Source organism: Pinus tabuliformis, chromosome 2_2 (assembly GCF_031772625.1).
Source record: "Pinus tabuliformis cultivar Carrire ecotype Pingquan chromosome 2_2, CPIR1, whole genome shotgun sequence".
NCBI classification, from domain to species: Eukaryota; Viridiplantae; Streptophyta; class Pinopsida; order Pinales; family Pinaceae; genus Pinus; species Pinus tabuliformis.
The window spans coordinates 988,409,067-988,435,733 of record NC_142300.1 but is presented as its reverse complement, the minus strand read 5'-3'; the positions used below and the strand labels follow the sequence as shown (position 1 = coordinate 988,435,733).

Below are 26,667 nucleotides of genomic sequence, written 5' to 3'. Positions count from 1 at the left end.
AAAAGGTAGCAGCGACCTCAGCTCCTATCTCTGCAAAAGCACAAACCTTGTCTGCAAGCATTTGGGCAGACCAGTTTGATAACCGAGACCCAGAGGAAGCACAAGAGTTCATTCTTCAATTGGTGGTACTTTGGAATGTCCAGTGGCTTGGTTGTGTCTATATCTGTCCTCATGTACAGTCTAGAAAATGTTGAATGGGGTTTGGGGTTTTGTATCCCAACCATGGCAATGGCAATAGCACTCTCTGTTTTCATGTGTGGGACAAGGTTGTACAGACATAAACTGCCTGGTGACAGTCCATTCACTGGAATTGCCCAACAATGAATAAGCTGGCTGAATAGCACAACATGATGACTGCTAGTCTCTTTATTACCATTGGAGCTTGTTCAGGGACATGGAGATTATAATGGTAAATTGTATAACCCTTTGGGGCAATAGAAGGTTGATACCACGTAGGCCATTGAGGGAACATTTGATTGCATTGAGACGGGAAGATATAATAGTTTTGCATCATACAGATTTGATATCAAAAGAAAAATATCAATATATCATGGCAATGTTGGAATGTTTACTTGAGGAGGAAATCCCTATTTTGGTAGCAAAATGGTCCCGTGCCATTTTTTCAGATTATAGTGCGAAGCTTCAGTGATTCCTCTGAACGTAGTGCACAATATGGTTGTATTGTGTGTTTCTGGCATTGGTTGTCCAGAGTCACTTTCGTTAGCTATGAATGTTTGAGCCATTGAATTACACCCAACAATTGATCATAAATAGCAAAAAGCCTATGATTTCCAGACATACAGGCGCATATCAAAATCCGTGGAATGATAGATCTTTCCAAGAAGCATGCGGCACATGGCTATGACAGTTGAATTCGGGTCTGTTTTGTGTTACTCTCAAATTCATCAAGTTATTTTTACTATGTGTAAGTTCTCCTTTGGCACTGAAAGAGAAGTTACGTTTGGCAGCTGAGGATTTCAAAGCAGCTCTAGAGTCATGATTTCAAGATAAATAAGCTAGAATTTACAGATCTTTGTGATGCCATCTCCTTCAGGGGCTGGGTTGTCCTGCAATACAATTTCAGTCATCGAGTTCACCTAGTGCTTCTCAAGGCTTGATTACTGATGCCTTCACTTCTCGGCAATAGAGAACAGGTAGTCAAATGGGTGGTGATGGAGCAGTTCTATTAAAGCAGTCTTTAAAAGTGCAAATTCTTTATGCACTGCACTCAGGAGATAAGAAAATGGCAGTCAATCTCCTGAAATATCTTGGGTCTCTGGAGGATTGTCTGGCAATTGGTGATTTGATGTCCTTACTTGAGTACTGCTCGAAAGCTCCAGACCCACAGTTTGCTATGGAGCTGTTGAGATTTATGGAGGAAAAGAAGCTAAACATTGGCCAAAGTGGTTATCTATATATTCTGTGTGCCCTTTGTAAAGGTGGCTATCTTGATGAGGCTTTAAATTTGCCAACGCGGCTTGGAGAAAATACTTTTACAAAACTAGGGCTGTCGATGTATAATATTTTCCTAAATGGACGCTAGTTTTCTTGTTCCTGGTGATGTAGTCAGTATTAAATTGGGAGATATCGTTCCTGCGGATGCTCGCTTGCTTGAAGGAGATCCTTTAAAGATCGACCAGTCAGCTCTAACCGGAGGGTCTCTCCCAGTGACTAAGAATCCCGGAGATGAAGTTTACTCAGATTCTACTTGTAAACAAGGAAGAATTGAAGCCGTGGTTATTGCTACTGAAGTTCACACGTTCTTCGGAAAGGCAGCTCATTTGGTGGATAGCACAAACCAAATGGGTCATTTCCAAAAGGTTCTTAATACAATTGGTAACTATTGTATATGTTCGATTGCAATTGGAATTGCCATAGAAATCGTTGTCATGTACCCTAATCAACATCTACAGTATAGAGATGGAATTAACAACCTCTTGGTGCTTTTGATTAGTGGAATTCCTATTGCAATGCCCACTGTATTGTCTGTAACTATGGTCATTGGCTCTCACAAGCTCTCTTTGCAAGGGGCTATTACAAAGAGAATGACTGCTATAGAGGAAATGGCTGCCCTGAAAATTCTTTGCAGTGATAAAACCGGGACCATGACCATCAATGAGGTTATAGAAAAAATTCAAAACGCAGCAGCTAATAGAAGCTTTTTATAGCATAATAAAATTCAATCTTATTGTTCCCTATATGGAAATTTCCATAAAGTGGCAAACATCTTTTCAGTTGTCATCATTCCATTTTGGCAGAAGCCATCTTCCAGAGTGGTATGCGATGTGAAGACCGCGTGGCTGGCCAGTTGTCAACATGGGAGGATTGTGTCATCAATGGGAGCCTGCGTAATAGAGAAATAAGATTCGATCTTCTATTAATAGCTTCAGTTAAATCTCCAGGTGGATCTACGCCCCAGTTGATATCTTTAAGTGGCCATCAGAGGATTTTAAACCGCATTGAGTTGTTTATACATAAGTCGTTGTTTTATAGAACCTTCTGCATATGAATTAAAGATATCAGTAACGTGGCAATCGTTGCAAAGTGGCATTCAAAAGTGCGATTACCTATTTCTATCATCAGCTAGTTTTCATGGGCCATTCGAAATCTTCACGCTGGAATAATGGAAGGCTTTTCTATCTTTAGGAGCAGATGGAGGATTCTCCTCTATTTTCATGGGTTTAGTTGAAACAGCGCCCCTGTTTTGGGGGTCGATCTGTTGTTTTTTGGTTTTTAGTTGATTTAATGTATAAAAAAAAAAAATTTTTTTTAGAGAGTCAGAGAGTGAGAGGAGAGTTTTTTCTGAGTGCTGAGAGCTGGAGGAAACTGAGCTTCATTGTGCAGTTTTGTAACAGATATTTTTAATGAGAAAACCACAGCTCTGATTGCTGAGATTCATGTGGTATGTTAATTTAGCATAAGTTTTCTCTTTGTCTCATATGTAAAACTGTTATGTTTCATTCACCTCATGATCGTTTCTAGTTGAGCAAAGGAAGTGTTTAGGTAGGAATTCATAGTATTGTATGCTCCTCCTATAAATTTGCTCACGTTCAATGTTTTCTTCTGTTTAAGGAGGATTCAAAGTATTATTTGCCCTCCTTAGCTCCTCACCAGTCTTGCCATCCCATTTAAAAATCTAGATTTGATGCTAAATTCCTTGCCTACCTTGCCTCAGTCGTCAACCTGTGTTGTTCATTATATTTCTCTGTTTGAAGCTGTGATTTTGCCCATGCAGCCCAGAAAAACCCCGTCATTAAAAACCCCAGAAATCTTTAAATCAACCTCCCTTATCAATTTACTAGCCTAAAATCTTTATTCCTAATTGGTCAGCTTATCATATTGAAAGATCTACGGAATCTGACCCGAGAGAGCCTTCTCATACCTCGTAGGGCTAGCTACGAGGTGAAATGGTTTGATGTAGCCTTGAGAGTTTGTCTATCTCAGCCTAGGTGAATTCCAAGCGCTAACATAGTGGCGACCATACTGGGGAGAACATTCAACTTGTTGATTGTTTTGTCCCGGTACATGCAATCAAATTTCAGATCTGATGCTGATGGTGGACAGCAGTCAGATACATTTGCAGGCTGAATCATTCACTTGGCGACTCCAACTCGATCCAGACATTCCAGTGCCTGTTGATATGTTCATGCAATGGTAGGGTATGTGGCAAACCCTGCACTGTGTGAACCTCTAAACGAATTTAGAGAATGCTTAGTGGATATTGAAATTAATGAAGAAGTTTTAAGTTTTTTCCTTCAATGTTTGAAATCTCCGAATTATCATCCTAGCGTCTGTGAGTTACTTGTTGAAAGAATCAAGAAAGAGATTCAAGATTTAGATGAGCAGATCCAGTCTTATGATTTCCAAGACCCTAAAAAGTTCTTGGAAATCCCCCTTCCTTCACAACAAGCAATAACAGACTTGCCTATAGAGGTATACATTGACAATGTACAGCTGGAAGCATGTGTTGCAGAGTCGGGGCAGCCAACAGAGTCCGGTGTCCGTGATCCTATTGTGGCATACATGGACACATTTTTCAGGTTGATTGACAGATCAGGCTGTCTTTTCCATGACCAGGGTCATTATGAGCATGAAGGGCTGCCAGTAATTGCATCTGTGACTTCGTGGCAGCATTCTCAAGTGGCTTCATTATCAGGTTTACTTGAATGGTTAATATGGCATTTTAGCATTACCTAATCTATTATATGTACAACAGATTAGAGTAGGTTTTGTAAATAAATAAGCTCATAAGGGCAGCATCTTGTTTCAGTTGGCTTTTAGTTAGTTTGAGTTCAGTTTCAATGTGAAAATAAGTCTTCAGTTGTGTTGATTTATGTAAAATGGACTCCATTGCGCAATGGTGGAGGCACTGTCTGCTCTCCCAAAGTTCTGCGGTTCTTGGCACCTCCAGGAAGCTGCAGCTGCCATCCCAAATGGAGCCGATGTTAGACTCCGTCTCATGTCAGAGATTGATTCTTCTTCAAAACAGGGTTTTGAAGAAGAAATCATTAATATGTTGTTCTAGATTATGTAATTTACTCTTCAGCTCTTCAAAAGGCAGCAGCGACCTCAGCTCCTATCTCTGCAAAAGCACAAACCTTGTCTGCAAGCATTTGGGCAGACTAGTTTGATAACCGAGACCCAGAGGAAGCACAAGAGTTCATTCTTCAATTGGTGGTACTTTGGAATGTCCAATGGCTTGGTTGTGTCTATATCTGTCCTCATGTACAGTCTAGAAAATGTTGAATGGGGTTTGGGGTTTTGTATCCCAACCATGGCAATGGCAATAGCACTCTCTGTTTTCATGTGTGGGACAAGGTTGTACAGACATAAACTTCCTGGTGACAGTCCATTCACTGGAATTTCCCAACAATGAATAAGCTGGCTGAATAGCACAACATGATGACTGCTAGTCTCTTTATTACCATTGGAGCTTGTTCAGGGACATGGAGATTATAATGGTAAATTGTATAACCCTTTGGGGCAATAGAAGGTTCATACCACGTAGGCCATTGAGGGAACATTTGATTGCATTGAGACGGGCAGATATAATAGTTTTGCATCATACAGATTTGATATCAAAAGAAAAATATCAATATATCATGGCAATGTTGGAATGTTTACTTGAGGAGGAAATCCCTATTTTGGTAGAAAAATGGTCCCGTGCCATTTTTTCAGATTATAGTGCGAAGCTTCAGTGATTCCTCTGAACGTAGTGCACAATATGGTTGTATTGTGTGTTTCTGGCATTGGTTGTCCAGAGTCACCTTCGTTAGCTATGAATGTTTGAGCCATTAAATTACACCCAGCAATTGATCATAAATAGCAAAAAGCCTATGATTTCCAGACATACAGGCGCATATCAAAATCCGTGGAATGATAGATCTTTCCAAGGAGCATGCGGCACATGGCTATGACAGTTGAATTCGGGTCTGTTTTGTGTTACTCTCAAATTCATCAAGTTATTTTTACTATGTGTAAGTTCTCCTTTGGCACTGAAAGGGAAGTTACGTTTGGCAGCTGAGGATTTCAAAGCAGCTCTACAGTCATGATTTCAAGATAAATAAGCTAGAATTTACAGATCTTTGTGATGCCATCTCCTTCAGGGGCTGGGTTGTCCTGCAATACAATTTCAGTCATCAAGTTCACCTAGTGCTTCTCAAGGCTTGATTACTAATGCCTTCACTTCTCGGCAATAGAGAACAGGTAGTCAAATGGGTGGTGATGGAGCAGTTCTATTAAAGCAGTCTTTAAAAGTGCAAATTCTTTATGCACTGCACTCGGGAGATAAGAAAATGGCAGTCAATCTCCTGAAATATCTTGGGTCTCTGGAGGATTGTCTGGCAATTGGTGATTTGATGTCCTTACTTGAGTACTGCTCGAAAGCTCCAGACCCATAGTTTGTTATGGAGCTGTTGAGATTTATGGAGGAAAAGAAGCTAAACATTGGCCAAAGTGGTTATCTATATATTCTGTGTGCCCTTTGTAAAGGTGGCTATCTTGATGAGGCTTTAAATTTGCCAACGCGGCTTGGAGAAAATACTTTTACAAAACCAGGGCTGTCGATGTATAATATTCTCCTAAATGGACGCTAGTTTTCTTGTTCCTGGTGATGTAGTCAGTATTAAATTGGGAGATATCGTTCCTGCGGATGCTCGCTTGCTTGAAGGAGATCCTTTAAAGATCGACCAGTCAGCTCTAACCGGAGGGTCTCTCCCAGTGACTAAGAATCCCGGAGATGAAGTTTACTCAGATTCTACTTGTAAACAAGGAAGAATTGAAGCCGTGGTTATTGCTACTGAAGTTCACACCTTCTTCGGAAAGGCAGCTCATTTGGTGGATAGCACAAACCAAATGGGTCATTTCCAAAAGGTTCTTAATACAATTGGTAACTATTGTATATGTTCGATTGCAATTGGAATTGCCATAGAAATCGTTGTCATGTACCCTAATCAATATCGACAGTACAGAGATGGAATTAACAACCTCTTGGTGCTTTTGATTAGTGGAATTCCTATTGCGATGCCCACTGTATTGTCTGTAACTATGGTCATTGGCTCTCACAAGCTCTCTTTGCAAGGGGCTATTACAAAGAGAATGACTGCTATAGAGGAAATGGCTGCCCTGAAAATTCTTTGCAGTGATAAAACCGGGACCATGACCATCAATGAGGTTATAGAAAAAATTCAAAACGCAGCAGCTAATAGAAGCTTTTTATAGCATAATAAAATTCAATCTTATTGTTCCCTATATGGAAATTTCCATAAAGTGGCAAACATATTTTCAGTGGTCATCATTCCATTTTGGCAGAAGCCATCTTCCAGAGTGGTATGCGATGTGAAGACCGCGTGGCTGGCCAGTTGTCAACATGGGAGGATTGTGTCATCAATGGGAGCCTGCGTAATAGAGAAATAAGATTCGATCTTCTATTAATAGCTTCAGTGAAATCGCCAGGTGGATCTACGCCCCAGTTGATATCTTTAAGTGGCCATCAGAGGATTTTAAACCACATTGAGTTGTTTATACATAAGTCGTTGTTTTATAGAACCTTCTGCATATGAATTAAAGATATCAGTAACGTGGCAATCGTTGCAAAGTGGCATTCAAAAGTGCGATTACCTATTTCTATCATCAGCTAGTTTTCATGGGCCATTCGAAATCTTCACGCTGGAATAATGGAAGGTTTTTCTATCTTTAGGAGAAGATGGAGGATTCTCCTCTATTTTCATGGGTTTAGTTGAAACAGCGCCCCTGTTTTGGGGGTCGATCTGTTGTTTTTGGTTTTTAGTTGATTTAATGTATAAAAAATAATAATTTTTTTTAGAGAGTCAGAGAGGGAGAGGAGAGTTTTTTCTGAGTGCTGAGAGCTGGAGGAAACTGAGCTTCATTGTGCAGTTTTGTAACAGAGATTTTTAATGAGAAAACCACAGCTCTGATTGCTGAGATTCATGTGGTATGTTAATTTAGCATAAGTTTTCTCTTTGTCTCATATGTAAAACTGTTATGTTTCATTCACCTCATGATCGTTTCTAGTTGAGCAAAGGAAGTGTTTAGGTAGGAATTCATAGTATTGTATGCTCCTCCTATAAATTTGCTCACGTTCAATGTTTTCTTCTGTTTAAGGAGGATTCAAAGTATTATTTGCCCTCCTTAGCTCCTCACCAGTCTTGCCATCCCATTTAAAAATCTAGATTTGATGCTAAATTCCTTGCCTACCTTGCCTCAGTCGTCAACCTGTGTTGTTCATTATATTTCTCTGTTTGAAGCTGTGATTTTGCCCATGCAGCCCAGAAAGACCCCGTCATTAAAAACCCAAGAAATCTTTAAATCAACCTCCCTTATCAATTTACTAGCCTAAAATCTTTATTCCTAATTGGTCAGCTTATCATATTGAAAGATCTACCGAATCTGACCCGAGAGAGCCTTCTCATACCTCATAGGGCTAGCTACGAGGTGAAATGGTTTGATGTAGCCTTGAGAGTTTGTCTATCTCAGCCTATGTGAATTCCAAGCGCTAACACTCCAGATCACTTTAAAGTGCAAGAGGAGAGCATACTTGGATAGGTTATTAACTTCTTTCCTTGAAATTTTTATATTTTTTTTCTCTAAGTATGGCTACTTAATTTCACTTCCCCGGCAACGGCGCCAAAATGTTTAGTCAATTTAGTGTTCCTAAATTGATGTCATTAATTGTCAACCCGGGGCTCGTAAGCTGATGAAGTGAGGGTGTACTATATGTACTTAAGCAACTTTCTTAGAGCTTTTGTCGTTTGGGGTGTTGTTTATGGTTAACTTATCTTCCTAAGATGGAGTGATGATTATAGATAGATGAGTGCAAGTGTGTGAAAAGTGAGTTCTAGGTGAGTGAAAGTGTGTGATTGGTGATTTCTAATTACTTGCTGAATTTGTAAAGGAAAAGAACTTGAAAGAAATGAATAAATTGAAATGACTTGAAAGTAAATGACCACGTTCTAATGGCATTAGTCTCTATCCATATCGCTGCAAATAAAAGAAACAAGAAAATCACTTCAAGGATTGATGATAATGGTTATCTCCTCCTAACTCCCTGCTTCTACCACATAGTACTGCGTAAAACACGATTAGGAGGTAGCTGAAGACAAATCCAAGAATTGATAAAAACTCTAATTGACAAATTGTAACACTACTAAGCTTTTTCCATCATACTGCTTCCTACATATGTGATTATGTGTAACAAGTGGAACAAGTATTAGTGTCACAAGCCAAGACTACTCAAAGACAAGCTGCAATTAATTAGTGTTCTGTTCTCTTGAAAGATAAGCCATTCATGATAAAGAGAGCATAAATTAGTTAGCATCCAACTTGTAAAACTAAGCTAAAACTAATCTAGAAAACAGGGTAAAAAGGGGCAGCATTATGAACAAGACAACTGCAACTACCATTAGATATTAAAGCAAACACAACACACTCAATCCCGGGTAAAAACCTGCAAAGAAGTAAATCTGATCACTGAAAATAAAGGCTGCAGCAATGAAAAGAAATCAAGCTGTACATAACTTCAAGAAAGGAAATTCTGTATGTGAAATAAAGAAATTGCAGAAGTATAAACATGAAATACTTTACAAGGCTAATACGAACAGGGGCCCTCCATTCATATTATCCACAGAAAACTCAGATGCTCTTAAAACTTCAAAACAACACTGTTTCCATTACTTTATATGCAGAAATACATAGTCAAAAAGTGCTGGAACAGCTCTTATAAAAACAGAGTTTAAAAACGTGCCAAAATTCTCACAAGTTCATAAACTACAGCATCTAAAAGTTAACATAAGCGTACGCAGACGCAAGTATATATAGGCATCTGCAAGATGGCCTAATACGTAAACATAAAACAGAAAATAAACTGACTGTCATGCGTATTAAAGGTGCAGTTAACACGTCATAGGCTTTATGGTCGAGCTGGAGGTCCTGGTCGATATGGGCAATGAATCCAGCATTAGATCATGTCCCCCACGGTTTTCAAAACACGGACAAGTCACCTTTTCCACCGACGTGATCAAACAGCTTATGTATCCACATTAAGCTGCCTTTATTTGACCGTAACTTTACCCCCTTTGACCGGAGGTACTGATGACGTGGCCGGCTGAACTGATGGCACAGGAACCTCGAGCATGTATATTCCAACATGCCCATGTGGCTCGTTCTGTAAAATAGCACGTGGAACCTTGAAATCAACAAAATGGCTGCGGGATCATCAGATGGCCGCGGAATCAGCAGAAGGCTGTGGAATGCCTGCAAATATGTCAAAAACTAAACAAAATAATTACCCATTAGCAAAGCTCACTTGATCATGTTTAATGACAACTAATGTAATGATCTGGGTGGAAAACGAGGCAAAAGAGAGAGGAAAGTGATGAAAACAGTAGGTAATGATGGATGATAAGGTGTAAAGTAGAGACTCTACAACAAGTGTGAAACAAAAGTTGGACACTAGAGAATCATTGGTTGTCCTGTCTAATTTCATGTTTCGAAGGAGAATAGGTCAAATATAGAGGCTTCTGGAAATATTTAAGGTATGTTTGTTGGTTACTATGAAAATTATAAAGCTTACATGATATATGTGCCAACTCAAAGGAACATTGAGTTTAGTAGGGATGTGATTTTTGATAGGGATTCTATCCTTGGAAAAACAAGGGAATCTCCTATCCTTGCCAAGATTGAGGGAAGAAATGATTAATGGATGTAGATGCAGAGCCATCCATGCCCAAGAATGATCTTGTAAATGAGCCTATGGAACTTATGGATCCTTTGGATCCTCCTCCTTGTGATCCTCCCATAAGGAAGAGGCCCTTGTGGCTTTGCAATACTTTACAAGATGCAGAGAAAAATTCTACCCCAAGAGGCACCTTCAAAAAAGAGGGAAAGCAACCTCACAAAAATTAGGGATATGTTGCTTTGATTAGCAACATAATACAATATGAACCTTGTAGCTTTGAAGAAACAATGAAGGAATAGGTTTGCAGAGATGCCATGGCTGAAAAATATGAGTCTATCATGAAAAATGATGTATTGGAGGTTGTTTTGAGGCCTGAGGGGATATATGTTGTGACTTCCCAGTGGATATATAAAATTAAACATGTAGTTGATGGTAGCATTGAGAAGTTCAAAGAGAGATTCATGGCCCAAGGATTCTCCCAAAAAGAGGGAGAAGATTATGATGAGATATTTGCACCTGTTGCCCAATACACTACAATCTGGTCCATCATTTCTCTTACTGCTAATCAAGGTTGGAGTCTTCATCAGTGGATGTGAAGACAAACTTTATTCATGGCATACCTAAGGAAGAGGTGTACGTGGAACAATGACAATGATTTTAGGAACATTATAGGGAAACATATGTTTGTAGATTAAAGAAATCCCTCTACGGTTTAAAGCAATCCCCCAAATTTCATAGCCAAGGGTCGCCACACCTAGGCTCAAAGCACTACCCAAACACTCACGGTTCAAAAGGTGTCCCCAATAGAAATGGCAGAAAGAAAAAAGCAAGGATTTTGTTACTACTGTGATGAGAAATACTCCCCTGGGCATAAATGCAAGGAGTCCAAATTCTTTCAAATTGATGTTATTGATCACAGTTCATTAGAGGAAGCCCCACCACTTGAGGAACCAAAGGAGGAAGACGAGGACAACCAGCTGGACAATGTACCTGAAGAACCAGTTATCTTGCTTCATGCTTTGGCAGGGATTTCTTCTCGCCAAACTCTAAAAATTAGAGGTTTTATTAAGCATCGCCCTATAGTAGTCTTGATTGATAGTGGCAGTACGCATAACTTTATCTATCAAATAGTCGCGGAAGTAGTGCATTGTTTTGTCAGAGCAATCTCTAACTTCCAAGTCCAAATTGTTGATGGGGGACAATGAAATGTGAAGGTCGTTGTGAAAATGTCAAACTTCAAATGGGGGATTATCAGTTAAAGACCCACATGTTTGCCATACACATGGGAGGGTGTGACATTATCTTGGGTGCTGAATGGCTCCACACACTCAGCCCAATCACAATGGATTTCCAGGAGTTATATATGAGATTTAAGCAGAACAACCACACACATACCCTCCGCGGACTCCAGGCGGGTGATCCCTCTATCATCAGCTCACATAGGATGGAAAAATTGTTAAAAAAGGGCCACCATGGAGTTATAACCCAATTTAATGCCATCCAGGCCTTCAAACCCACTTCTCTTCATATTCATCCTGAGATGCAATAGATCTTAAACAACCATCTGCGAGTTTTTGACAAGCCTCATGAGCTTCCACCCTTGAGAGGGGAACATGATCATAGCATTACTTTGGTCCTAGGGTCCCAACCACCAAATGTGTGCCCATATAGATATCTGTTCACCCAAAAGAATTAAATTTAAAAATTCATCAAGGAACTCTTGGAAGTAGGCATCATTCTTCCTAACGTTAGTCCTTATTCATCACCTGTGGTCATGGTGCTCAAGAAAGATGAGGAATGGTGTATGTGTCCAGACTTCAGCGCCCTCAACAAGTTGATGGTCAAAGATAAATTTCCCATCCCGGTTGTCGATGATTTGCTGGACAAACTAAATGGGGCTCAATTCTTTACTAAGCTCGACCTTCGCTCGGGATATCACCAAATTCGCATGAAAGAAGTAGACATTCCAAAGATTGATTTTCGAACTCATGAAGGCCATTATGTGTTCCTGGTCATACCATTTGGTCTTTGTAACGCCCCATCCACTTTTCAAATCCTCATGAACCACCTGCTCAAACCATATCTCAGAAAATTTGTCCTTGTTTTCTTTGATGACATCCTCATCTACAACCACACCTAGGTCACACATCTTCAGCATGTAGATCTGCTCTTGCAACTACTCCGGAAGCATAAATTATTTATCAAGATGTCCAAGTTCTCTTTTGGAATGGAATAACTTGAGTATTTGGGCTACATTGTGGGGCGTGAAGGTGTCAGGGTGGACCCCAAAAAGATCCAAGCAATGCAGGATGGGCCTCAACCAAAGACCTTGAAGAGCTTGAGAGGATTTTTGGGTCTCACGGGCTACTATCACAAATTTGTCCGCAATTATGGTCGCATTGCTAGACCCCTCACTCACCTCCTCAAGAAAAAATCATTTCTCTAGAATGATGAAGCGCAACAGGCATTTATAGCTCTCAAACATGCCATGTGTTCCACTCCTGTATTAGCACCACCCGACTTCACCAAATCTTTTGTGATTGAATGTGATGCTTTAGGTACGGGTATTGGGGCGGTCTTAATGTAGGAAGGTCAACCCTTGGCCTTCACTAGCCAACAACTAAGTGGGAAAAATCTAGGACAATCTACCTATGAGAAGGAGATGATGGCCATCTTACATGCAATAGATACCAGGCGACCATACTTATTGGGGCGGCATTTCCAAATCCGCTCAGACCATCAAAGCCTTAAATAGTTTTTGGAGCAACACCTATCCTCGCCACAACAAAATAAATGGCTCGCCAAAACGCTGGGATATGATTATGAGATAATTTATAAGAAATGGCGCAAAAATGTCATAGCAGATGCGTTATCACGCCAATTTGAGGAGGAAAGAACCCTGCTCGCAATCTCCCTTCCCATTCCAGAATGGATTGAAGAGGCTCGCAAGGAATGGTTTTCACATCCTTTGCTCTCCCAACTCATTAATAAATTGCAGGCCAATCCAAATTCCACAGCGGGCTACTATTGGCAGGATGAGATTCTTCGCTACAAGGACAGAGTCGTGATATCACCAACATCCACTCTCAAAAGTCGCATTTTGGCGGAGTTACACTCATCTCCCACTTCAGGTCATTTGGGCTTTCAGAAGACTTATGCTCGCACTCAATGTTCATTCTTTTGGACAAGCATGAAAAAGGACATTCTTACTTTTGTAGTTGAGTGCGACGTATGTCAGCGCCACAAAGGAGAAACAGACAAATCCACAGGCACATTACAACCATTTCCCATCATGGCCTCAATGTGGACGGAGGTTTCTATGGAATCATTACGAGTCTTCCGAAGTCAGGCAACAAGTTAGTCATCATGGTGGTTGTGGACAGACTTTCTAAGTATGCTCATTTTTTCACCCTACCCCACCATTTTACACCGACTTTGGTAGCTCAATCTTTCATGGACCAGATCTTCAAATTGCATGGAATGCCCACTTCCATTATGTCTGATCATGACCAGATCTTCACCAGTAACTTTTGGCATGAACTCTTGAGGCTACAAGGTACCTAACTACAACTCAGTAATTCCTATCATCCCCGAACTGATGGTCAAACTGAAGTAGTCAACAAATGTTTGGAGACCTACCTTAGGTGTTTCACTTCAGAAAAGCAACATCTATGGGTATAGTGGTTACCTCAAGTCGAATGGGGGTATAACACCAACTATCATGCCACCACCAAAATGACTCCATATGAAGCAGTTTATGGTCAACTCCCTCCTTCACCTACTTCTTATATCAAGGGATGCTCGAAGGTACAAGCAGTGGATCAACTCCTACAGAACCACACAACCATTTTGGCCCACCTCAGAGAGAATCTCCATCAAACTCAAAACCGCATGAAGCAACAGGCAGATCAACATCATTCAGAACGCCAATTTCAAGAAGGGGATCAGGTATTTTTGAGGCTGCAACCATATAAGTAAACATCACTCAAAGATAAGGGTTTTCAGAAATTATCTCCAAAATTCTACGGACCGTATCAAGTACTTCAGTGCATTGGAGAAGTCGCCTACAAGCTAGCTTGCCACCCACTGCAAAAATCCATCCAGTCTTCCATGTCTCATGCCTCAAGAAAGTGATTGGGAACCATTGCCAAATTCAAACTAGTCTACCTAAATTGGATGAAGAAGGGTCAATCTGGCTCCAACTTGAACAGGTTATTGACACACAAGAATGGCACCTGCGTGGCCACATGATCAAGGAATTCCTTGTCAAGTGGAAAGAAACCTCTCCGAAAGATGCGACCTGGGAACTAGCCACTGTCCTTCAGCAGTTTCCGTAGCTTGAGCCTTGAGGACAAGGCTATTCTTATGGGGGAGGGCATGTTAGGGTCCAACCCTAACCCCCTTATTTTATGTAATAGGATTGATTCATAGTTATAGTTAATTAAAGAGTCAATAAAGCCCATATTAAAAATTGTAAGTGGTTGACCGCATTTAAAGAATGGACCACAGTTAGTTGCAAATGGGCCATGGTATTAGATAGATGGTATTAATAACAACCATGGTATTGACCCATGGTATTGCATGTATGAATCCTATATAAAGGATAGAGACTCCCCTCGAGGAGCATCATGTCTTATTTTGTAGTTGAGCCCAGCTCTATTGGAGGTTGCCCCCTCGAAGAGGCAAGTGAACATTGCTTTCCTTTCTAAATAATAAAATACTTGCTGTTATTTCTTATTGTTCTGTGTTCTGGGTATATTTCTTCGCATATTTGGTATTCTGGTATCTTCTTGCAGGTCAAGAGCATAACAATGTGGGAATATATCAATTGTTTATACATGACAAAAATAAGAAACATTACATCATCCATCCCATGCATAGTGGGGTTACAAATTAGGTCTTTTTCATGGCTGTTACATTAAAATATATACATGACATATATAACAGAGACCAAATATCTTAAACAAGACCATGATAGTCATCAACAACTATTATCAACAACATCTATCAATCATCATCCAGATCAACAACCATGTTCTCCCCCTGAACATGTTCCACCTAAAACAAAATCTGCACCGAGATCTTCTAAGATAATGCCAACAATGCATTATTAGAAGCATATGCTCCCCTTGAACCTATGTCAGATGTTCACTGTCAGATATGATTATTTCATATATTAGAAGAATTATCAAGGCATCATCATCAATCATATATATATCAAGTTATCAACAACTTATGAGAGCCAACATATTTCCACATGTCATCAATAGAGTGTAACTAACATTAGGCAAAGAAGATAATTCATTGAACCATATTATACCCCTTTCTCCTGAGTCTGGCCCACTGCTTTTCTTCAAACCAGCATATATGTGTCTGTACCCACAGAAACCAACGTATATACGCGACTACGCTTCATGAAACTTGCGTATAACCACTTTTCTCTAAAGAAGATAGGATTTAACAACATGATGATGCAACAACTACTCCCAACTTTTGTCTGAGATATTCAAATGTCTCTCTGGGCAGTGGTTTAGTGAATATATCAGCAACCTGTTCTTTGGAGGGAACATACTCCAATTTGACCTTTTGTTCAAGCACTTTTCTCACGTAGAAAATGATATTTGATGGGTATGTGCTTGGTCTTGGAGTGCATGACTAGATTCTTTGAAATATTGATGGCACTTGTATTATCACATAGAATGGATATGGGTGGAGTACATGTGATTTGAATGTCTTGCAAGTTTTACATCATCCAAAGTAGTTGTGTGCAACAAGATGCAACAACCATGTATTCTGCTTCAACTGTAGATAATGCAATTGAACTTTGTTTCTTGCTGAACCAAGACACTAACCTGGAACCCATATAGAATGCACCACCACTAGTTCTTTTTCTTTCATCAACACTTCCTGCCCAATCTGCATCTGTATATGCATGAAGTGTAAGATCTGTATCTCTAGGATACCATAAACCAAAGTTCTGTGTTCGCTGAAGATATTTGAAAATCCTTTTGATTGCCTGAAGGTGTGTTTCCTTAGGATTTGCTTGGAATCTTCCAACTATTCCCACTGCATGCATGATGTCCGGTCGGGTACCTATTAGATAAAGCAGACTGCCAATCATGGATTTGTAAGTTGGTTGATGTGCTGCTGCTGATTCATCATTTGAGCTAAGAATGCATCATGTTACCATTGGGGTACATACTGGTTTAGAGTCTTCCATGCCGTACTCTTTCAGGATCTGTTTGAGATATTTGGTTTGTGAGAGGAAAATACCATCTTTATTCTGCTGAACTTGTAGACCAAGAAAGTAGGTGAGCTCACCAAGCAAGGACATTTCAAATTCTTGCTGCATTACTAAGGCAAAATTTTGACTCATGGATTCTTCATTGCTACCAAAAATGATATCATCACCATACACAACAATTATTAGCAATTTATCAGTGTCCATCTTTGTATATAGACTGCTATCTGCTGACCCCTTTGAAAAACCTTGTTGTGGAGATATTTGTCAAGACAGTAATACCATGCTCTTGGAGCCAGTTTTAGACCATAGAGAGATTTTTTGAGTTTGCATACAAGTTTTTCGTCATTTCCAAGAATGAATCCTTCTAGTTTTTCAATATAGAATTCTTCTTCTAAGTCTCCATTAAGAAAGGCAAATTTTACATTCATTTGGTATACTTTGAATTTTTGAAAACTAGAAAGAGCAAGAAACATTCTTATGGCTTCAAATCTAGCAACAAGTGCAAAAGTTTCTTCAAAATCTATACCTTCTTGTTGAGCATATCCTTTGCATACAAGTCTGGCCTTGTTTCTAATAACTTCTCCATTTTCATTCAGCTTGTTTTTGAATATCCATTTAGTTCCTATGATATTCTTATCATGAGGTCTGGGAACTAATTCCAAAGTATTATTCTTTTCAATTTGCTCAAGTTCTTCATTCATGGCCTTGACCCAACATTCATCTTTGCATGCTTCATTCACATTTTTAGGTTCAGTGGAGGATAGTAATGCTAGATAGCCTGAGGTTTCGGCAATAGTTCTTCTTGTCTACACACCTGCCCCTTTTTCCCCCAAACTTTGAGTTTTTGGATGATTTTTCTGAACATACTTGGACGGAGTCTTTTCTTCTATCGTTATCTCTTCTTCTAGTGCTTCATTGGTTTCTTCTTCATAATCAATGTGATTTGATGTGGGAAAATGATCCTCATCTTCTTCATTGTCATGATCTTTGGTTTTTATATGTTTTGGATTTTTGCATGTTTCATCAACTACAACATCAATACTTTCAATAAGTTTCCCAAGTCTTTTGTTATAACATTTATATCCTTTACTTCAGGAAGAGTAGCTAAGAAGAATGCCTTCATCTGCTCTAGGTTCAAACTTACCAAGTTTTTCATCAGTCCTTTTGATGTAACACTTGCTTCCAAAAACTTTGAAGTACTTTACCATAGGAGTTTTACCATACCAAAGTTCATGCAGAGTTTGAGTGCTCTTTACCCGAACATTTTCTTGGTTGAGAATAGTGACGGCGGTGAATGCACCTTCACCCCAGAAAGTTGCAGGAGTTCCAGATTCATCTAGCATAGCACGAGCCATTTGTTGAATAGTTCTGTTCATCCTTTCTACCACTCCATTTTGTTGAGGAGTCCTTGTGGTGGAGAGCTACCTTTTTATTCCATGTTGTTCACAAAAGTCAAAGAATTCATCCGAGGTAAATTCCCCTCCTCGATCAGATCTAAGGCATTTTATTTTGCGATTTGATTCATTTTCAACCAAAGATTTGAAGGCTTTGAACTTTTCAAATGCTTCATCTTTATGCTTTAGAAGACCTATCCAACATATTCTGGAAAAATCATCAATGAACAATATAAAGTATTCTTCTCCACGAGGTGACTTTTTCCTTGATGGTCCACATAAATCAGTATGAACAAGTTCAAGCGGCTTACTAGCTGATCCTTCCTGTTCGATGAATTGAGATCTGGTTTGCTTACCGAATTGACATGATTTGCATATAGTATTTTCAGGATTGTTGATATCTGGAAGATCTCGAATAGCCTGGAATCTGCATGCTTTTCTTATTTGAGAAAATCTTAGATGTCCCAATCTTCTGTGCCATAGCTAGTTTTCATCATTTTTTCTTAGATAACAATGTTGTTTTCCTCCCTTGAGTATGTATAGGTTGTTTGGAGTTCTTGTACCTTTAATCATTGTTTCTCCTGTATCAAGCTAACGAACAACACATCCATTTGATGGAAACACTACTTCATTTCCTTGATCACACATTTGACTCACACTCAACAGGTTATGTTTTAAGCCATCAACATACATAACATTTAGAGCTTTAACTTTTTCTTTCAAGAAAACAGAGCCTTTACCTTTTATGACAGGAGGAGTGTCATTTCCAAATGAGAGACTCTTTTCCTTTTCTAAGGCATTATATGAGTGTAGTTTTTCTCTGTCACTTGTCATGTGTTTTGAGCATCGACTGTCGATGTACCACTGGTTTTCTTATCCTTCTGTATATAAGGCTATACCACATCTTTCTGTTTGTGGTTCTTTCTTTCTCCATATTTTGGGATTCAATGGAGTTTGCTCCTTTTGAGATATTTGCTGAAATTTGCTCCTGCATTCAGATTCTTCATGGCCAAAGTTGTTAGAGATTGAGCATTCTATTTCATTTTCAAGCAGAGAAAAGTTATTATAGGAACTTTTCTTGATCCCTGTCACATTCCTTTGATTTCATGCTTCTCTATTCATTATGGTTTTGTAAGCAACACATTGAGCAACTTTGTGTCCAAAATTATGACATGAAAAACATTGACCATTAAAGAAGTTCCTGCGATTATCGAATCTACTGGCCTGGTGATTGTAGTTTCTATTGATATTCATCTTTCAAGCAAATTGAGTACGATTTACCTGAGGTTGGTTGTGGCTTCTATTCATCCTTGAAGTAAATTGAGCCTGGTTTACCTAGTGATCTTCTTTATGCCTTTTCTGATGATTGTCAAACTATTCACTGCTCCTTGCTGCATCAAGATAGCTTTTAGTGGAGGTTGATGACTTATGTGATTGAGATGCTTCTTCAGTATATCCAAGACCTATCTTTATCAAAGGAGAACGCTGCACTTTGATAATTTCATTTAAGATTTCTTATCCCTTAGCAAATCTGAGATTGAGAGCTTTTGTTTTCTCAAGATCCTTTCTTAGACCCACAATTTCACATTCTAGTTTTTCATTGTGTTTTTCTCTTTCAACAAGTTGGTATGTCAAGGTATCTATAATCATATTCTTTTCTTCTAAACATGTTTTAAGTTTAGATATTTCTTCATAAAGGTCATCTTCATCTAAAGCATCCAAAAAATCATCATCTTCATAAGCCATCAGAAGTCTATAGTCATTACTATTTTCATCTTCATCACTATTTGATAAACCATCGCTATATTCATGAGTATAGTAGCTCTTTTTACTTACACATTTTTTTCTATTCCATTTTGCAGATTCCTTCTCTTTATCATATTTATCTTTATGAGGACATTTGGCGGCATAATGACCAACTCTACCACAAACAAAAAATTTGAAAGGTAATTTACCTCTGAATCTTCTGAAACCCCGTTGAAGGTTCTTGACAAAGTTTGCTTGTTCTTCTCCTTCTGATATATGTCCATAGTCATTGAGTTCTTCTTTTCCTTTTGCTAAAGCTTTAAATGCAGCTTCTCTCATATCTGATGGACCTCCTTTTCTCATCTCAAAGGCAGTTAAGATTCCGTGAAGCTGTGTCATAGTAATAGTCTGTAGATCCTGATTTTCTTCTATGGCAGATACTTTTGATTCAAATTTAGTAGACAAGGATCTTAAGACTTTTTAAACTAAGGTAAATTCCTTTATCTCTTCACCCAGATTCTTTATGCAATTAACAACCTCATCTATACGCAAGAAGTAACTAGCTATACTTTCATCATTGTACATCTTGAGAGTTTCATATTAAATTTTGAGAGCTTGTAGTTTAACATGTTTTACCTGAGAGTCTCCTTCGTAGCTTAGAATGATTTTGTCCCATATTTCTTTGGCTTATTTGAGCTGCATAAATTTGACAAAATCTGATTGTGACAGACTTCCTAGTAATGTATTGACAGCCTAGGCATTGGTTTCATATTGCTTTTTACCTACCGTATCGGTAGGAATTGCTGATGGAAATGTATATCCTCCTTCCACAATTTCCTAGACATCTATTCCAAGAGATTGAAGATAGGTTGTGGTTCTTAATGTCCAATCAAAGATTGGCGGTCTGATGGATCCCCGCTTTCTTGATTACTCATGATGATGGATCTGCCTTCAAGCGATCAAGCTTCTTTTGAAGGACCTACTTTGATACCAATTGTTGGAAATAATACTGAGAAGGGGGGTGAATCAGTATTATCAGATCAATAATTTAATTTTGAAAACTGATTTGTATACGCTACTTCAGCTCAGTGAACTAGTGTGTATACGCAACTATACTTAATGAAAACAACGTATATGCAGAGATCTTTTGATTTACCCAAATTATCATGTAGTGAACTTTAATCAGTATATCAGCAAATTCATTAGACAGTGCAGTAAGAGCAGAATAAAGCATCACACATAAGCAACACACATAAACACCAAGATATAAGGTTGAAACCCAATGTGGGTGAAAACCACCTGCTGAAATCGTCTCTGTCTTCTTTTAATAATAAGAAAAATTTTGTTTACAATTTTTGTACTGGTGTAGCCTTACACTAGTACACAGACTTCTACCTGCAGAAGGATACAACCTTCTCTCGTTCTCTAGCTTCTACTAGAAGGGAGCTACAACCCCCTAGCTCTTGTACTAGCTAATATGTTTACTAGTACGTAGGTACCGGCCTACAGAAGGCTACAACCTTCTCCTTTCTTCTAGGGACCATGTTTCATAAATTTTCAGACTGGATCCATCAACAACATCATTCAATCATCAAATATATCGGTATAAACCAATCTCCTATTGAACCAACCACAACCAAGTCAATCAATTACTTTGACAACACATCAATATGATCTTTCAGAATGCTTTCACCAGAATACAGTAACCAGAACCCAAGCGAGAACCCAGAATACTGCAACAACAAATAGCAGTAATTAAAACATAGATTATAAGGTATACACTACTTTCTTGTGTCGAACCCACGTGTATACTCACTTTCCTTAAATCCAACAAGCGTATACATATGCAAATATTAATTCATAATTCTGCAGTTATACCAGACTTCAGTTATACCCAGATCATATCATTTACAGAATAATATATGCATAAGTATTCATATCTAGAATATTCATGAGCAAAAACACATAACAATAGTTCACTTTATGCCTTAAGATCCTTGTTATAGACATTTTTGTGCCTCGCAGCATGGAGCATGAAATGTCAATAATTACAGGGATCCTCAGTCCCTAAACATGTTGTTCTTACCCCTAGAAGAACAAGGTCAGCAAACCACAGCACTTCCCATCAGTTCTCCACCTGAAAACACTCAGAAACGGGTTATTTTTGGATCATGTCAGCTGCTCCACTGAGCATCTGCGCTGGAATGCAACTGCTCCTCCTTGTACCTGCGCTGAAAGTCAAATCTAATGAAGGCTACCTGCGCTGGGCGAGATTGGCCAAGTGGCACAGTCATTCTGCAAGGTGTCAATTGCCCAGGAAGCTTCCAAACTGACACTTGGTTCAAGAGATTCGCCCTGTGATGAGTAAGAGGTACTTGATCTCCATGCGTAAGCAAGGATCTCCAAGTGGACTCAAGAACTGAAGATTAACTGAAGAGGGAGAGGACACAAGGCAGCTTTATGTCAGTCTCAAGCTGACTCATCCTCTCTTCTTCTATCCTATATATAGAGCTCTTCTATGAGGTCTAAGGAGGCTGGAATTTTGTGCAAAGCAAGGAAGTGCTGTTGGTTTACAGTTAGAGCTATTGGGTGATTGATTTTATAGAGGTGAAGAGGAGATTTCTTGCTGCTGGGGAGGTGCTGCTGGATTGGAGCCATTGATGGTTGTAACCTTCTCAGAACCCTTTTACTTCTATCAATAAAGCTTTGAATGTTCTCCTATATATTTGTATTGCATTGATGTATTGTATTTACTTGTATATCTGATTCACTCTAATCCATGCATCAGTTATGAGTACATGTTTCTTGTAGTTTCCTTCTCTTGTTTGTGCAGGATCTTTGTGTAGCTGGGCCGGCAAAGGGAGCAAGGAGTTGGGAACAAGAGACAAAGAGAGAGGATAGGATCGACAAAAGCGAAAGACACCGGTTGGTCAATCTTTTCTTCCTTCTCTGTACTTTCATAAAGGAAAATATCAAAGCTTTACTTTCAGTTGTTGCTAAGGACTGTCACCCTTAGAGTAGGGATAGGGTCATCCGAATCGGATACTTTTCCCCACAACAAACTGGCGACTCCGCTGGGGAGCGTATCCGTTTGATTTGTGTTTGTAGTATCTTTGCTATTCATTTCCTGAACCAAAGAGTACCGAATCGAAAAGCTTTTGACTATATCAAAAGCGAAGTAGAAGGGCTGCTACTCTTGCTCATTTTTTTGAGCAGATTCACGATTTGAAGAGCTGATCTACAAAAGACTCTTGTACTCTTTGTGATAGCTTTTCATCCTTTTGATCATCCCTTAGCTTGTACTTGACCTATAGCTTTTTATTTCAGCAAAAACAGTGAATTTTTGAGTTTTTTATGACCCGGAAATCCTTGTAAACGCAACTCTCGTGTCTCAGTGCAGGCTGTCCACAGGCAGTCTGCATTCCAGCGCAGGTACTCCCTTCGGGAACTGCGCTGAGAGTCAATTTGACAGACCAGAGCCTGCGCTGATCCAGTTAGGCTATGTCTTCCTGAGGTTTCCCACTGTGTCTGAGCCCTGTTTTCACTGTTATTTTGCTGCTGATTGCTTGTCATTGTACTTGCTGTAAACCAACTTTCCTTAACATTATTCCGCCTCATTTGTGTGATGAAACTGTGATTGTTCTTTCCATATTTCTTGTTTCAGTTACAGTTTCCCATTGTGAAAATCAAACCAGTATAGCTGTGGCCTCTTAGATCCTGAACTGTAAAAGTGTCTTTGTGATCTTAAGAGCTAGTTTTATTACTGTTCATGGCTGTTTGAGTTTGTTTGTTTTTCATCTTATGGTTTGAATTCATATATTTTTAGTGTCGAAACAAGTGCTTGTAAGGCGTCTTTTCGTTTTAGACAAAACTTGTTTGTTTACGCTTCAAATTGAATTCGAAAATTACACGACAATTTCCTTTTGTCTACATCAACATTAAAGGAAAAGAAAAGAAATACATCCATCTTGCATTTGCATATTTTGATAAGTTTGCGTGATTGATCTAGGAGAAAGTGCATTAGTTTGTGCTTTGTGCTCTGTGTGGAAAGATAATGTTTTTCTCTCCCCTCAGTAGTTAGGATTTTCAAAGCTAAAAAGATTGTAATGCTTGCTTATCATTTTAGCTGCATTTAGGAATTTGTACCAATACATCTCGTGGTGATCCTGAAAGACAAACTGCTAAACAAGATCAACTTAAAATATATTGAATGAATCTAAAAACGCATTGTAACATAACGCTCACAATAGAGGTCTAGGTAGAGACGTGTTCCGGCGTCGTTAAACGTAGTGATTGTCGATCTCTACGAAGGCGGGTGATTCCTCCTGAGGGACGATAACACTAATACGGACTTGTGCTCCCGCGTACCGTCGCGTATATTGGGAGACCCCTATAGGCATTTATCCTTTATCCTTAGGAAGCCGTGTCAGCCGCCCTACTGATCGCGATGCAGTGAACACAGCATTCACGAAGATCGACCACCCGTACCGTAAAACGTATTCTGTGGTTTCGCGAAAGGTTTGGCACACCCTCTGCCTAGATCTCCAGAGCAGTTTCTTTTGGCCCTTTTCAAACTCTATAACTGAAAAGGTCCAACCGAGCATTTGTCACTTCGGGCTCGTTAATACATCGAAGGTGACTAGAGTCATCTTTAGCTTTTTCTCGACTCTTAAAACATGAAAAAGCAAAGTTGTGTCTAAAAGCGTCTAATAAAATTCATTCAATACGGAAACATAATTCCCCTTTTTGTATTTTAGTTGATCAAGTAATCCGCAACCGTGGAGGAAAGTCAATTAAAACTCCGTCGTTCGAGGAGACTCGCGAGTCAACCGTCTTTGTCTCCGGAATCGAGAGTAGTACGGACAAAGCGAACTCGCTTGACCGGGTCAAAATCTCCCATTAAAGTTAGAACAACAGTTCCGACGACATCTGAGATTCTGGTCACTCCTGATATTTCTGGAATCCCTGCCTCTATTGAAGAAGTTCAACAGCAATAGAGGGACAGTTGTACTGATCCTAGTCTGAAGACAAGTACTTGCATAACTGAACCAGTTCCATTTGAAACCGGTCCACAGAGTCTTGTTGTTCAAACAACTGTCGCTGTCGAAGCAACCCCTTCTTCGGCACCAGAAATCTTTTACGGACCTGACGGTCTTCCTCTCCCTCCTGGTCTGATTGCAATAGAGGAAATCGTAGAGGACCAGCAAGCAAATACTCCAATTCATTTTGGAGTAGGCGCCACTCTTTTTCCTTCTGCATCAGAAGTTTGTCCATCGCCACTGGAAGTTCCTGTAGAATCGTTAGGTAGTTTATTGGATAGACTTAAAATGTCTGAGCAACCGTCGACATCTAGGACTGTGCCAAATGACACAGCGACAGCAGAAGCTCCTGCTGTCAATCCAATGATGTTTGCCGGCATACCAGCTGTCCCGATTAGCTCTCATCAGCTAGAAGGAGTCCACCCAGGGACTATTACGACAACTTGGTCTGTTCCAGTTTGTTCTTCCGGTATAATACCCGGTAATTCTTATGTTGAAACCAGACAAATTGATCCCTTTGGGAATCAGTTTGGACCATCCAGTCCTCAAAGGCAATCTATACCCTTGAGCTCCGGATTGTTACCGTATGGGGGGCAATATGCCCTTTCACTTCCCCTTCCTGGGGGATACCCATACGGCAGTTTTCAACAACATTCAGGTTTGACTGAAGTAACGACGAGTGGTTGGGTACCTATGTTACCCCAACAACCAAGAGTTGTATATTCCATGCAACAATGTGTACCTATGTCTAGTATCCCGACGACGCCAGCAATTGTAACCGTGTCGCAGGTTCAATCGATGCCTGTTGTATGTCAACCCCAAGTTGTAATGCAACAGCCCATTGACCCTGCAACACAACCACAATCGCCAACTGCCGGGACGACACAGATACAAACGGGAACCATAACCCCGCATCTTGGTCCGTCGGTTAGTGTCGCACAGCAAAACATGGCTTCACAACCATGGATGGTGCAATACCAACAACCTCAGTTTCAACAGGTGTACCAGGGATCTGAGCAACAGATCTTTGCGAATAGTGGGCAACCCTATATTCAGAACGGGTTAAATCAACCACTTTACAGTGGCCAAGCCCACCAGCCGTATCAGTCATATCAACATCAGTTGCACTATGCTGGTATGCAAAGGCCTACTGCTCAGGCGATTCCATCGTATCCTGGGTACGCCTCGCCAAACCTGAATCAGCAGTTGCCATTCGTGGCGACCCTAGAATTACCAGATTTACATCGATTGACGAACGATCCAATCGCCTATGCCCATTGGTGGCCAGCGATTCCTCACAAACTTCCTTCGGACATTCCTAAATTCAATGGAAATCCTGGCGAAGACCCGTCGAATCATGTGATGACATTCCATCTGTGGTGTTCGTCGAATACCTTGAATTATGATTCGATAAGGCTTCGCCTTTTCCAGAGGACATTGACTGGTCCGGCGGCTAAATGGTATATTGAATTACCTAGAGCCTCTTTCGACAATTTTAGTTCCCTAGCCACGACTTTCTTAACACACTTTCAGTTACCTATAAGGTACGAAACTGGAACAGAGATCTTGACCAATTTCAAGCAGACAACAGCCACACATATATCAGATCATATACATGAGTGGCGTCGTCGTCGCAGAATGGTAAAGACCTATGTTCCAGATCAGCTATTAGCTGAGTGGTTTATAAAGTCGCTTCTTCCTGCTATAACAGAAGATGTGGCCAAGGGAGGCGTCGTAACAGAGGAGCAGGTTATTGCTCGTGCTCAATATTTAGACTTAGTATATACTCAGTCGGGCACGCTCTATGATAAGATACCTGACGCCCCCAGACCGGAATTTTCAATCCCTCCTCCTCCCGGATCGAATGGTGACTCTCATGCCGGCGATGGCGTGATTGGAACTGCAAACGCTAAGTCGACAAGGGATTCAAATAAGAAAGCCCGTAAGACTTCGAATCAAAAAGCAAATCAAGAGGTTCTTGCTTCAGAGGTAAATGTTGTATCTACGGATAAAGGCAAAAACTCCAGTCAACCAGGAAGCAAGAAGAAA

The 26,667-nt window shown here is 39.9% G+C and overlaps 2 pseudogenes; both read left to right on the top strand.

The window, feature by feature from the left end:
• The first annotated feature begins 1,532 nt into the window (after nucleotides 1-1,532).
• Nucleotides 1,533-2,168, top strand: LOC149196634 (ATPase 1, plasma membrane-type pseudogene; annotated as a pseudogene).
• A 3,916-nt stretch (nucleotides 2,169-6,084) lies between these two features.
• On the top strand, nucleotides 6,085-6,720 carry LOC149196633 (ATPase 1, plasma membrane-type pseudogene; annotated as a pseudogene).
• Nucleotides 6,721-26,667: the final 19,947 nt, after the last annotated feature.